This window comes from Meriones unguiculatus, chromosome 14 (assembly GCF_030254825.1).
Source record: "Meriones unguiculatus strain TT.TT164.6M chromosome 14, Bangor_MerUng_6.1, whole genome shotgun sequence".
Taxonomy (NCBI): Eukaryota; Metazoa; Chordata; class Mammalia; order Rodentia; family Muridae; genus Meriones; species Meriones unguiculatus.
Window position 1 is genome coordinate 57,541,987 of NC_083361.1, and position 16,155 is coordinate 57,558,141.

The window sequence follows — 16,155 nt, forward strand, 5'->3', positions numbered from 1 at the left end:
TTCTATTTTGATTCTGTGAAAGGTGGTGGGTGCAGACACTTAAAAGAGGAGAGTCAGCATCCTAATCAAAAGGGACCCTGATGCAGGCAAGTATTCAGCATTATCTTGCAAATTTCCTCTGTGGAAGCTGATAAATAAACATAGCGCTGGAAAAATGAAATCCTCTATTGACATCAGACTGGAACTTCCTCTCTGTTGCTGAGGAATCATGATCCCTCTTCTAATTACTTGGGGAGGAGATCCTGGTTGAAATTTTCCCTTATTCCTGACAGTATTTTAACAGCAGGACAGGCTTTTCTGATTAGAACATAGTCACTTTTTTATTTATTGGCAAAAAGATTTTAAGACTATGTGTGGGAAAGGTGTTTACACTCAAATTGATGTATCTACTAACCATGAGTTAAATACCCTGAGCTCTGCTCAGTTTTCTCAGGAGTGGTCAGAACCCAGTTGCTCCCAGTCATAGGCTGGCAAGAGCCAAGGGACGTAGATAGGGATCAGTCACGTTTCCGAGTGAATGAAGAGACAGTAACTTAGAATTAACAACAAACTAATAACATTCTGTCCCTTCAATGGCTGTCTGTAGCTTTCCCCTTCTAATTTGGGAAACAACCAGTTAGATATGTGCAGAACAATACTACATAGTATTGAACTTAATTTTTCTGGTATGGTTCTTGGGTTGAGGCTAATTACTAGCATTGTTTCCTTCAGCTCACAGAAGCTTAAAGTGTGTGATAGAGAGGTGACAAGGCTGAAGGAGAAAGGAGGGACTTGCCTTGCCTGGTCATTTCCAGTCTCTTTCAGATCCCAGTCAACTTTGATGTGCCTCCATCTGAGCATCTCAGTGGTGTTCATTGGAGATCTGACTTCAAGCATCATGGGCTCTACCCACTTTCTCCCAAGCCCATAATCACAACTGCTGCCTTCTTATCTCCAACGGTTGTTATCCTTTAAAACTCAGTGTTCTTAGTTTTTATTTTTATGAAGCCCAAGATCACTATAAGCAATTCTTTAGATTAAATTCTGGAGCTTGGAACGCAATAAGGATATTCATTCTTGACTGTGTGTGGATACTAGAGAATGCAGGGGACTGCTCCTTTTTCTACTATTTTAGTTCTTTGAAGTACAATTTGTCTTTCTTTAGTTAATGGTAGTGGCTTCTTTAGGTTCTGTGGCAGGCCTTAAGAATCACAATGGTTATTAGAACAAAAGAACTTATTTATTAGTTTATGTGTACAGATGATAACTGTTAAGTGTTAAACTAGGACAAGCATCCAGGTGCCTATTTAACACATCAAAGCAGACCTGGACTCCAGGTGTCTCAGCATGTTTTAGTCCCTGCCTATTACAGGGTATGGCTGGCATACCCTGTTCCCTACCTTTAATTTTCAGCCTGGGAGATGGGCTACCCTACCCCCTAGCCCCAGGATCTTCCCTACATAATCCAGACATTTTGGTTACCTGTCTCTCCTTTTGTACATTTGGCCTCCTGGCTGATGGACTTGATTCTCCTCTCCCCCTTTCCCTTGTTTTTTCCACATCTGGTTCAAGGTCATAACCACACTGGATTCTCCCAGGTACGTATGTCTCTGTGCTTTCCTGCTCTCTATAATAAACCTTATCCTCCACCATTCCTAGGAGCAGTCATGGTCTTTTCTCTTTCTTTCTTTCTTTCTTTCTTTCTTTCTTTCTTTCTTTCTTTCTTTCTTTTCTTTCTGGAACCATTTGAAACAGGAGAGTAATGTTTATTAAGGGTTATCTCATTAGCTTTGTCCATTTTAATTTCAACTTCCAGTTTCCCATGTAAAAATGATCTTCATTTACTACAATAGGGAGAACATCCTTTTCATGGGAAATTTTATGACCAACATTTATGTAAAAAAAAAAAAAGTGTTCAGAAAGCCCTTCTCTACATCTTCTGTTTCTCAAGTGCCTTCAGCTCCAAAAAGTCAACAGAAGCACAGTTTGAAGCGACAATTTGTTTGAAACACCTTCAGGAGAACTCGTATGTAGAGTAACCTCCATATCATCTATAATCTATCTGTGTACCATCACTCTCTCATTCATCTTTCTGTCTGTCTGTCTTTATTACTTTTTTATTGCTCTGAAGAGACACTGTTATGGCCAGATCTTAAGGCCCCCAAAGACTACCAGGAGCTGGACTGAGAGACCAACGAATTTTGGGTATTGGTTTAAAGTTTAAAGCACAAGCCTGAATGAAGGTTAGCCAGGTGGAGACATGTCCAGCCACCTGTGGGGAGGGGAGGGATGACGAGCTTTACTGAATTCTTTTCCTGCCCACTAGAGATACAGTTGCTAGGAAATTGGCCCAGATGGCCAGGCCGTTTGTGGTCCTGACTCCTAAAGTAAACCAATCATTTCAAAAGTCAATTTCTCCTACCCAATCATGTAACACAAGGCATGTAACTCCATTCTTGCATTTTTTTTCCCCTTTAAAAATCTTGTTTCTCTAGACCACAGGGCCACACTCCTCCTCTTCAGTCTGTGACCCAGACTCGAGCTTATAATAAAAGATCCTCATGTATGTGCAGTGGATTCGATTCCTGGTGGGTTTTGGGAGTCTTTAGAACTGGGCATAAAAGGAACAAATATGCAAGAGCAAAGAGCTTTATTTGGGATTAAGCTCAGTCTCTCCATCATCACTAACACACCACTGTGTGTTTCAGAAAGGAGAGCCCAGAGCAGCTACAAGGTTTTTGTTTGGAGTTTGAGCAAGAATCTGCAATTCCCCGCTTAGCAGTTATACAATTGGACTATATTCAGCAAGGGCAAGGTTGTTACAAAGTGATTTGCTAACCAGCATAAGAAAGTAACATAAACTGAGCTATCTACAGACCTCAGGAATGTTAGGCCATTGGGCCTCCCAGCATAGATGTCCCATCCTGAGCTAACACACCTTTCCATTCTTGTGGTTACCTCCAGTCTATTCCTTGGGTAGGGCATTTTATGGTTCTCTTATTCCTGGAATTAGTGACCTATGGCCTAATTCCTAGGACTGATGACTTTTGGGGGAAGGGGGTCAGGCCTGGTTTTTTCAACACCACAATCAAGGCAACCTTTAAAAGAAAGCATTTAATTTGGAGTGTTCTGTCAGAGGTAAGACCCCGCCTGAATGTGGGTAGCAGTACTCTGTGAGCTAAAATGCTAAGCTGGATGAGAATAAGAGGCTCCTAAGCATCAGCATTCATCTCTCAGCTTCTTGAAAGTAGATGCAATGTGACCATATGCCTCACTTTCTGGATGTCATGACTTCCCTACCAGTATGAGCCAAATAATATTTTCCTTAATTTGTTTTTGTTACAGACATGAGAGAAGTAACTAATAAAGATTAGTATTGAGAAGTGGGGCTGTTGCTCTGATAAGTGTGACCACTTGTTTTATAGGAATTTGAGACTGGTTTATGGGAGGAATGTGGAAGAATTTGAGCTATGGGCTAGAAAAGCCTTAGGATGGCGTAAGCAGGACTTCACGGGCTCTTCTAATGTGAATTTAGAAGAACAGATGGCATAAAGAACTGTGGGTAATAGATGTCCAATTTATGAGCTTCAGAGAGAAACAAGTAAATTATTGGCAGCTGGGCTAGAGGTCATTCATACTAAGTTCTGACAAACAATATAGCTTCTGTCTTGAAAATATGATTGAGACAAAATTCAAAAGAGATGTATTAGCTTGTTTGGTGAAGGAAACTTCAAATGGGCCTACTAGTATTCAAGCTTTGGCATGGCTACTACTGCTTACTGCTGTAATTCAGTTCTCCAATGACAGACAGGCAAGGAAGAGAGAGAGAGAGAGAGAGAGAGAGAGAGAGAGAGAGAGAGAGAGAGAGAGACTTGAAAAATGTGAACCTCCATGAAGTAAGGATGGTAAGTTTTTAACTGCAGACAAAGGGTGTACAGTCAATGTAGCTACAATTATTGGATATTGGCAATATTGAAGAGGAACCTGCTACGGTAGGACAATAAGCACGGTGCCCTGCAGTGAGAGTTTTGGTTTCTTTAAAAACTCAGTTACGTTATGTAAGCATGTTTTTGTCTTAATCCCAGGTGTGGGATATGGGGCTGTTTCAGATTGTCTACAGCAGCAGACCACATTTTGTCCTCATGAAGGCATTGAGAGGGGCTTGATCATTTCCACATTTATATAGTTTATTCTGGGATACTCTGAGAGGAAATAAATCCCCGAGCCCAGGGAGAGACATGGGCTCTAGGAGAGAAGAAGGCTGCTGCTCCCCTCTGCTGCTCTTGGTTGCTGTTGTTGCAGTTTGATGAGAAGTTGAAGACCATCCTGACTATAAAGATTGGACTTGCCCCAAAGAAAGCTGACATCACCAAACAGCAGAAGTAGTCACAAGAGAACTGCACCCTCTCTCCGACTAACCTTCTTTCCCTCTTACCTGGTGTTGGAAGGAATTTGGGTAGAGAAGGAAGAGGCATAAGAACCCCAGTAATAATAGATTAAAAGATATGCCAACAGTCCCTTGATGGCAACATACTAACATCTGAGACTCCAGGAAATGAGAAAACATGAACAGAAAAAATGCTCCTAGAGGTGCTCCTTGCTCCAAAATGGCCAACTAGAGAAATGTTTTCTCAGTTCCAGCCTCAAAGTGCTGGGAGCCAAAGCTATATTCTGAAGTCAAAGCCAAATAGTAAGCAAAGGTCATTTAGTGGAGACCTAAAGCTATTTAGTGAAAGAGTTACCTAGGACCCTAAATCATGGGTGATAGATTTGTGAGGACACCCGTCTGTTAGTTTTAAAGCATCCGTGAGATATCTTAAGAAAACATCCTTATGGTATCTTGCAGGTGCAATATTCAAGTCATGAAAGCACTCTTGCTATCTCCTGCAGCAGTAATTAAGCCTTCGCCCTTTTCCTGCCTTTTCCCTATATAAGTTGGGTAAAAATTTCTAATAAATGAGGCTTTGATCAGACAAACAGACTTGGTCTCCTTCCTTGCGTCTCTTGTTCTACTTCATTCTTTCCACAACTCCCCCCTCCCTTTAGAAACCCGTTAAACTCCTGTGGGTCAGGACATCAAAGTATGTAGAGACCATTGCTTCTGTGGTCCAAGGAAGGAAAGACATTGGTGTGCTTACTAAACCACTGGATTAAAAGTAAACATGCAAATAGAATGGTCTTTAGAAAAACTTTGCCAATATTTATAATTACTTGTCTATTTTAAGTGGAAGGGACAAGGTAGGCGAGAGGGCACAGAGAGTGAAGAGGGTGGAGATCAGACTTGAGGAGAGAAAGGACATGAGGACAAAAGTCCTGTAGAGAAATGAGAAACTGAGGGTGGGGACATCTCTGTGACAAACTGGAGACCTAAGTCAGGGTAGGCTCCTGGGAGGATATGAGGGGGACTCCAGCAGAGACTCCTAGTAGCAGAGGCCATAGGGACTGAAAAGGACACCCTTTAAGTAGACTAGTCTTCTAGTAAAGGGCAGTAAACACCAACCTGCCCACAAAAATTTTGACCCAAAATTTACCCTGTGTATGAGATGTACAGGGATAAAGATAGAACAGATAGAGCAGAGGTTGAGGGAATGTCCAATCGATGCCTGGCCCAAACCAAAGACCCACCTTATCAGAGAGTGCCAACCCCTGACATTAGGAATGCTCTGATAATCTTTCAGACAGGAGCCTGTCAGAGTTGTCCTCTGAGAGGCTCTACCCAGCAGTACCTGAAAACAGATTCTGAGACTCATAGCCAAACATTGGTTGATGCTTAGGGAGTCTTGGGGGAATAGTGGGAGGAAAGAAAAAAGGACCCAGAAGTGACACAAGCTTCACAAGAAAAACAAAAGAGTCAGCTAACCAGAACCCAGAGGGGCTTGTTGAGTCAAAAGCATCAACCAAAGACCATGCAGGAACTAGAGGCAGCTTAGGCTTCAAGTAGGTCCTCTAGTAAGGGAAGTGGGTACTGCACCAGACATGGACCCACTTTCAGCTCTTAGATCGCTTTCTCCTGCTCGGGCTGCCTTCACAGGCCACAGGGAAAGAGGACATATTCAGTCTTGATGCAACTTAATGAGCTGGAGTGGATGGGAAAGGGAGCTCCCCTTTTACTTAGAAAAGGTGAGGAGGGAGGGAGAGAGCATGAGACTGAGAAGGGAGGAGGAAAGGGGTTTCAAGAATGTAAAGTGAATAAAATAAATAAATGAGAAAAAAACAAGTGGAAGGGGACTTGCTCACCTGGTTCAATGGTTTTACTAATTCTCTGAAAGAGTTGAAATACTTTTGACTTAAGTTAGAAGTAAGAGGCTAGAGAGATAGCTCATCTGTTAGGAGTATTGATGCTGTTGCAGAGGAGCCAGGTTAGAACATCCATCTCAGGTGGCTCCCAACGGCTGGCAGCTTCAATTCCAGGATATCTGACACCCTCTTCTGACCTCTGTGGGCAACTTGTGCATACACACATACTCTGGTACCTTCATAAAATTAAGAGAGAGAAAGAGAGAGAGAGAGAGAGAGAGAGAGAGAGAAACTAGACAAAGATCTCTACTGTTAGTTACATTGTTCACCATTATGTCAGAGACAATGCAGAAGAAAGAGAAGAAATTTGTACGCATATTAGACAAAAAAATGACATTACTAATGAAAGCATTTTTTTCTATATAAAAATACATAAAATAATCTAGATAGTGAAGATAATCAAGGTCCTTAGCTGTGGCAATATCATCATCAAATACATATTATATATCCAGCATAACCAATGGGGTACTTAGTACTCAATGAAGAAAAAGGGAAATATAAATTAATGATTACTATTCATTTTAAATAGGGACAGCTAGCAGTATAAACATATGACCCTTGATTAACAAAATAAATAAATGAAATGCTAACTAAAATTCCCAAAGATTATTATTATTATTATTTTGTAGAAGGATTGGACAAGTGGATTCTAAAATGTTTTCATCACTATTCTAACACTGCAGATTCCAGGAAAAGACTCATGTGCATATGTGAGCTCAAATATAATTGTCTTATTGCAAAGTGGTGGAGAAACAATTAAATATATCAAACACAGCACTAGACAAGCTGGAAGAATAACACTGAGGACTGCTTTTAGATTGGTTATAGATATAACTAAGAAAATTAGAGATCCAGTGTTTCTAAACTGTAAAGAACAGCCTACTGGTTATTTTTACATAGAAATTATTTTCTTAAAAAAAGATATAATCCTCACTCAGAAAGGCAAATGGGTTCGACATCGGAGGAGTGAGAAAATGGAACAGGACAGGAGCCCACCACAGAGGGCCTCTGAAAGTCTCTACCCAGCAGTGTATCAAAGCAGATGCTTGACTCATAACCAACCTTTGGGGAGAATGTGGGGAATCTTATCATAGAAGGGGGAGATAGACCTGTAGAGGACAGGAGCAACAAAACCAAAAAATCTGGGCACAGGAGTTTTTTGTGAGTTTTTTGATACTCCAACCAAGGACCATGCATGGAGATGGCCTAGAACTCCTGCTCAGATGTAGCCTATGGCAGCTCACTGTCCAAGTACCCTAGTACTTGGGTACCCTAGTAAGGGGAACAGGGTCTGTCTCTGATATGAACTCAGTGGTTGGCTCTTTGATCATTTCCCCCTGAGGAGGGAGCAGCCTTTCCAGGCCACAGAGGAAGACAATGAAGACAGTCCTGATGAGACCTGATAGGCTAGAGTCAGATGGAAGGGGAGGAGAACCTCCCCTATCAGTGGACTTGGGGAGGGGCATGGGAGGAGATGAAGAAGGGAGGGTGATATTGGGAGGGAGCGAGGGAGGGGGATACAGCTGGGATACAAAGTGAATAAACTATAATTAATATAAAAAATAAAAAATTAATTTAAAAAAAGATATAAAATTTAAATAACAGAATAAGTTCACTAGCAAAAGTATAAAGTTCACTACAGCAGAATACTTATATTAAAGATTCAAGGACAAAACTCTCATTGGAAAACTGGGTCATATGTAGACTACTTGATGTTAGGTAATTACTAAAAGTATAGGAAGCAAGTGCAAAAATGAGAACAGATTATTCACTGAAGAAATATGAACTGCAGACATGATAACAGAATCAACCATATTAACAGGGCATCACAAAATAGATGTGCTTTAGTGAATCTCCAGCCCAAGCCATGTGGACAGGACTGAAGGAAATTTATGATTTAAATGCCCTGTCTGCTCATGCGCATGGCCACTTGGTCCCCAGCTGGTGGAGCTTCTTGAAGGGTGTGGAAGCTTCAGGGAACAGGAGCTATCTGAGCTCTAGCTATGTGAATAGCCTGTCAGATTATTGGTGTTAGAGCTCAGAGTAGTGAGAATATAGGTTTCTTTAAAAACATATAATTGTTATGTTTTTGTTTTGATTCCAGGTGTGGGATATGGGGCAGATTCAAGTTGAGCACAGCAGCTAATTATAATTTATCTTATGCTCTGGCAGAGGTGTGATTTTTCCAACTGAGGATAATTTACATTTGGAATTCTGGGGATGCTTCAGAGGGTATATAATACCAGAGGCCCAGGAGGCTCCTGGCTGGTGCTCTCCTTGCTGCTGCCTCTGATGCTTCCACTGCTGTTCTGGTTGTTTTTTACTCCTGCTGCTGTTGATTGCTGGGTTTCCAGATTTCTGGATTTCTGGATTTCTGGATTGCTGGAATGCTGGATTGCTGGAATGCTGGAATGCTGGATTGCTGGTTACTGGTTGCTGGTTACTGGTTGGAGATACCATGAGGACAAAGATAAAGCTTGATCCAAGGAACTGGATGCTCCTAATAAGCAGGAAGTAGTCTCATGATATCTACCCACATCCCCCCTCTAACCTTCTTTCTTTCCTACCTAGTGTTGGGGGGCTTGGAAGGAATAGGGGTGGTTTAGGATGGGGGAAAAAGAACTCAGTTAAGTAGCCACAAGTCTGTCTACAGCTCACGTCCTGCATAGCTAAATCTGTGTTGTTCTAAGGCTCATCCATCCATCTCAGGGGGGTGACAGGATGGGTGGTCTTAGCATATCAGCTCAGGAGTACCCACTTGATACCATCTCATCTAGGAGTTTCATTTATGATCGTGGAAGAGTCTCCTAAATAAACAGTTCTTACTCTTGAACACATTACAAAACCAGCATGAAACAACAATCTTTTGCTGTAAATCCTTCATTTCCTGTTATTCATTCATGACAGAAATACCCTACTCCAGACTTTCTTTGTCTGGCTCTCCTTTGACTTCTCAAGGATTTTCTATGCACAATGCATATTTTATCAGGAATTTTCTACATAATTATTTTCAAAAACTTTATGTGTTTGTCAGTCTGTATATGTACATTTTGTGCATGATATACATGTATATGATACATGAATGTACATTCCCAAAGAACCAGAAGAGGGTGTTGGATTTCCTGGAGTTAGAGTTATAGGCAATTTTGTGCTGTCTTACAGGGGTGCTGGGAACTGAACTTGGATTCTCTGAAAGAGCATCAGTTGGTCTTAAGTACTGAGCTATCTGTCTCTCTAGCCCTCTACAGCCCTCTCTAGCCCTTATTTTAACATCAATGGGCATTTCTAGGTAGTGTTTCCTAGGAGAATTTATCTTATATCTGTAAACTGAAACATTTTTAAATTCATTGATCTTGAGTATCCTTAAGGTATATAAAATCCTAAAGTTAGCTGATAGAAAGGTTAGTTTCTCAGAACATACTGTTATATATTATTGATATAGGTGATAAATATCTGTGGGTAATCATGTAAGAATTAGATCCTTTGTTGGGCTCTTGATACAATACTTCCATACCAAGGAGCACGTTCAAGATTTAATCCCTTGAGGAGACGCAGAGGAACGTGATGGGCAAGACAAGGATAGGCTGACTTGTTCTGGAAAGGACATGATGGCATTTAAGTCATATTCCATATGACATTACATAGAGATTTTTGTGCCACACTGCTCTGCTGTTGTAAAACAAAAGAAGCCAAGGTCATTGTATAAAGAAATATATAAATGAGGTTGTAATAATAATAATAATAATAATAAATAGTATTTTTATTATTATTTTAAAACTTAATGTACAGAACTAAGACTTAATCTGTGGGCAGTGGTTAGAGCCTTGGGAAATGATTCCAATATAGTCTTCATCTTTAGCCTATTCATCTTGTTGTCCTATGTGAAACAAGATGATGATGGAAGAAAAGATGGAAGCTTGTTCAGCCTGGATTCTCAATAAAGGCAGGCACAATAGCAGGATATAGATAGATACATAGAAATGGGGCATTCCAGCAGCATACCCTAGTCCAAGTCTGAAGTCTCATAGTCAAGCAATGGCATTCTCAACCCAAGACTGAGAGCCTGGCATCCCAGAGATCCCTTAGTGTGCAGTTGGAGACAAGGGACAGAGAAAACAGGTGCCCCAGCTCTGGATGAGAGAGGCAACTGTTCCTTACTTTCTTTAACTCTGACCCTCACAGATTGGATGTTTTCTGATATGTTGAGGGCAAACATCCCTGGTACAGAAATTTAGACAATCATCTAGGACAATGGTTCTTGACCTTCCCAAAGCTGTGGCTCTTTAATATCAGTTTCCCATGTGGTGGTAGCTCCCAATCATAAAATTATTTTTGTTGCTACTTCATAACTGTAATTTTGCCACTATCAGGAATCATAATATAAATATCTGTGTTTCCTGATGGTCTTAGGAAACCCCTGTGAAAAGGTCTTTCAACCCCCCAAAGGGGTTGCAACCTATAGGTTGAGAAACACTTATCTAGGGGAAGTCTCTCTGGGGCAGCCATAACAGTCTCATCACGAGCAAAACAACTTGGTTTGCCTTCATCAGAGGAGGCCTGGGCTTGGTGCCTCTGGAGGGAGACCCTGAGGTTAAACAGGCTTTACCACACAGTGAGCCTTGTCAATTCAGTCAAAAGGACACACCCAAGTTAACTGTCACAGGACATAAGATGAATAAATTCTGAGTCAGAGGAAGAACAAACATAGGAAATAGCAGTTAGTTTTCACAAACTATGCATGACAAAGAGCATAGTCTCAGCTAGCTGATACCCAGGGTATCTGACAGTGAGCGTTGTTTGGGAACTACTTCAGGGTGAACATGGGTTTTAGCAAGACTTGTTGGACATTTGTAAGTAGAGGAAGCCAGAGGCACTCAGAGCAGGTTTGTGAGGGAGAAGGCAGCTTTACTTTCTGGCTACACACTGATGCTCTCCCTACAAAAACCTCCAAGTCATCCCCTGTCCTGCTCAGACCTGATTCCATTTTCTCAGCGTGACCTCTTCAGAGAGAAAAATCAATACTGTGTCTGTCTCAAAACCGTTGCCTGTGATATTTTTTTAAGGCTTATCATGGCTTTTATAAAAACAGCAATAAACTTCTAGATAAATGAGCAATTCTAAGTATTATGTGAACATTTTCTTAAACTGGCTGAGGGCAATTCCCAAATTGGTCATTTTCTTCTGGGGATCCAATGTCAACTCTAAGATTTAGCTATCCAGGGGCAACTTGCACAGACTGCCAATTTTCCACCCTGCTCATTTGAAAACAGAGAGCCTAACATGTTCTCTCACCTCTCTTCACTGAGTAAGTTCAGTAAATATGCTATAATTTCAACATCATGGTTCATACCCAATCTCTAGTGCTTTGGCGGGAAGTTTTCTTACAGCATTAGATTTGGAATAAATGGAATAGTGACAAGGGAAGGGAAGGAAAAGGTTAGTCAGTGGAAAAGCCAAGAGAGGAAAGAAAGAAGAAGGGAGAAGAATTGGGTGATGTTCTCATTTGGACTCTTAGACTCACAACCAGGGCCTTGCAGTTTTCCTCATTGTAAGCAGACACAAGTTAATGAGGTGTACTTTCATTGCAGTATGGAACATATTTAGTGTACACATTCATATAATTTGGTAAAAGCATACCCTCTTGTCACCAGTCACTTCTTTCTAGACACAGTGTTTCTATCACCTTGTGAGGTGGCCAGTCCTTTGTGTCTCTCTTCACACCTTGAGTGTTTATACAGCTCACACATGTTTTTCCTAGGTTTTATTTTTCATCGAGTTTTAATCTGTATGATATTTCCGAGTTTGGGTGTTTGTAGAAAAAATCAACATATGTAATTTAATATCTCTGCACATGCTTTTCTTCATGCTGTATAGTACAAGAAAGGTAAATACTTAAGAATACAGTACAGTGTTGTGAGCTAAGTTAATAGGTAGATTTGATAAAAGTTGGTGCCTTCAAAATGGTTGTCCTAATTTACATTCTCATTGGCAATGCGTGCTTGCCAGTATTTGATATTGCCAATCACTGCTTAACTATTAGGCATTATGTCTATAATATGTCCACTCAAATTTGGCTTGCTTGACTTTATAGTTGTTGGATATTTATATATTCTGGTTGTGAGCCCTTAGTTTCACCTGCGGCAAATGTTTTCTTTATGTATGCAACCTATTTCCTTCATGGCATCACAGTTTGCTGTTAGGGAATATTTAACTTTGAGTTCCAATGATAGTACATGTTAATGGTGACCACTCCAGATCTCTTTTCTTGATAGTCTACATTTTGGTCATTGTATCTGTTGGCTTATAAAGCTTCTGGAAACAGCCTTTCTAGAACTATCCTTAGGCAAAGGAAGCCATTTCATCAAGAACTAGTTGGAAGCCATCCATGCTCTTTTCTGGATCAGCTTGGGTAAATGACTGGCTAATATTAGGGCACACAGGGCTTGTTCTCTGATCTCCACATGGGACAGCGTGCCCTCTGTGCCTAGAGACTAGATCCCATTCCTTTGTTTAACTTCCTGATCTGCTTTTTTTCTGCTTGCCTTCTATCTTTACAGATGTGTCTGACAAACACTCAATAAATGTCTCACACTGGAATGGACCACTCTGTGTGTGCCTGAAGGGACCTCAATCTGAAACTGCCATTTACCCATTTGGCTTTTAAATAGAGTTATTTTTATGTATCCTGAGAAATCTTTGTGTGGTTTGTGTCGTGAATGTACTCCCCTATGCTTTTCATCACCATCAGGGCTTTACAGTCACTGATATTTAGGGTTATATTCTGTTTCAAACTGGTTTTCATGCATAGTGAAAGGTAAGGGTCAAGGGTTTTTTTGTTGTTCTTTTTCTGGTCTATAAATCTGTTTTTTGTTTTGTTTTGTTTTGTTTTGGTCTATAAATCTGTCCCTGTGTCTCAGCATTTTTCTACTTCCTAAATGAATTGTATTATCATCACTATAAAAAAGCAATCAACCATTTATTTGTATAACATTGATTTTCATTTTCATTTTAAGTAGTTTGGCATAGTTCTCTGTTTCTTGGAACTGAACAATCCTGGCTAATTTAGGGTCTCTCCTTCTTTTAAATTTGGCTTTGCACTTAATGCTTCCAGATTTAGCAAACAAAATATAGAACCTCAAGTTAAAAATTAATTTCAGATGCATAAAAAAAATCCTTCCTCCTCGTGTAAATAAGTCCCGCGTAGCCTCCTCCCTACTTCTAGATGAGTACTGAACTTCTAACATTCTGTGTCGCATCATTGCTTCCTTTCTGCTTGCCTTCCCTCTCCCCTACACCCCCCTGCACACTGAGGTGTTCTGAACCTCAGCTTTCCTGTCTGGGAGGCTGGAATGGACAATTCACAGCCTTATCACACTCTTCGACTCGTTCGGTTGTCAGCTACGGAAGCTACTTGATTATTTTTTAAACACCATTCTACCTCTGAGGTGCAAATTCAATATTATTGACCTGTCAGAACAGACTGAAAGGTGTTAGGACTTCCTGACTCTCATCAGCAGTAGATTTGGGTCAATCAACTCCTATCCTCACACTTGAAGTCCTATGACTTGGCCTAAAGCTGTCACCTGTGACTAGGAGACAGCTCCAAACTGTCAGTCTTGGGTGAAATGCAATCTGTGATCTTGGCACCATGAGAACTGATGTGAGCATTGCTGGGAACCCACCTTCACTACCCTGCACGTGGGCATTTCAACTACTCAAACACAGAGTCAGCATTGAGGCATTCTCTCCCAGGGGCTGTGAATAGAGGGCGAAGCAAGAATTAGAAGCCTCAAGCCCATTCTGCAAAAACAGTACTTCTTACCAGAAAGCAGGGATTTCAAAGGTGCAGATGTTCTCTTTTTACAGAACCTTGCCTGGATCTCTTGCATTGAATGGAATGAAATGGGATGCTAGAAAGCAACCAGCCCAGAGTTTGTCATGGATTCTTGGTGAGAAAGGCAGATTTTCTGCAAATGCCCATTCATCTTAAATTATGTGGTTCCTTTGTACCTGTCTCTGTGAGTGCTGCCGGGCCTGTGGTTGCAGCCAATACAGGTGAGTAGTAAGAAATACTGCTGCCTTTTTGCTACTGCTGAAAATGAACCCCATTTCCCAGACTCAACACGCTTGTACTCTCTTCTTTGATTCTAAACAAATACTTCCTGTATTATTCAGGATTCACTAGAGGAACAGAACTGATTATACACACACACACACACACACACAGACAGACATATATATATATATATAACATATATACACACATGATTTATTAATTAGAGTAGATTTGTTAATTAGAATTTATTAATTGACATATATAATGAATACATTTATACACATGTATATACAGGCTGTGGTTCAGCTGGTTCAGCAATGGAAGTTTGAGATGGAAACTTGATGGAAGTTTGAGAATCCAATAGTTGTTCATTCTATGATGCTGGGTGTCTCACCTGGTCTTCAGTACATCTTAGAATCCTGAGGAAGTAGGCCCTAATACCAGGGAAGGAATGTCGTAGCAGCAGTATATATGAACTTCCCAGTGAGAGTGAGGACAAGTAGACAAAAATAAAAATCTTTCCTCTTCCTTGTCCTTTATATAGGCTCCCTAAGAAGTTTGACCCAGGAAAACTATACAGCCAGTCCTGATGAGACCTGATATGTGTGTATAGAGACATATATATTGCTATAGAGATAGACACAAAGTGAATAAATTGTAATTAAAAAAATTTAAAAAAGTTTGGCTCAGATTTCAGTTATGTATTTGAAACTCAAGACTGGATTCAAGGTGCATCTTTCTACCTCAAAAAACCACCAGCATTAGAGAATTACTTTTTTTTTTTTTTTTTTTACCTTGTTCTGGCTAGAATCATTAGCCCATGTATTGGTTATTTTCTGTTGCTGTGGTAAGACACCATGACCTAAAGCAATGTACGGGAAGATTTTACTTTTCTGACAGTTCTGAGAAATAAGAGTCTATCATGGGGTGGGAGGCGTGGCCACATGTGGCAGGCATGGTGAAAGGAAGTGAGAACTCAGGTCTTTAGCCTTAAGCTGCAAGAAAGGACAGAGAGCATACCATAAGTAGGTGAGCCATTTCACTCTCAAAGGCTGCACCCATAGCCTCCTCTAGGAGGACTAAACCTAAACTTCTCCAAACAACACCAGCAATGCAGACTGAGTGCTCAGACCCCGAGACTCCAGGGAACATCTTGTTTGAACCACGACAAGTAGTTACAGGAGTTTCCTATCTTGTGTCTTTCTGGTATAGATTTTGCTATGTGTTTTACTGTGATTCCCTTTGCTTCATGCACACACATACACACACACACACACACACACACACACACATGCACAGAATGACAAATCATACAACCAATACATAGTTATTATAAACTGTAAACTGTTTTTAGTACTTAGGAAACAATGTAAGAACATACTGAATTATCATTCAAATATCCTCCTATGATAAATTTACATATATATTTATTAATGAAAACTCTACTCAAATTTGGAAAGCATATTTACATACATTATATTAGTTAACCTTCCCTCGACTCTTCTACTGTTTCCAGAAAAGGTAAGTTAAATGTTGTAAAAGAGAGTCAGAAACAATTAGAACCTAGAAAGCAAGTATGGATTTTGGAACACATCTTACAATGCTAACTTTATTTCCTTTCACCTCCTTCCCCATTCTCTGATTTCTTTATGTATAAAATCTTCTGTATAAAACTATAAATTGAAATGTGTACAGGTCTTCAATGACTCTCCAGTGTATATTCTAGTTGGTGGGAGTATATCACATATATGTGTATATTTACATATACATAAATCATTATAGAAATATACAAACTGACAGATCAAAAGCTTTCTCGAGGTCTG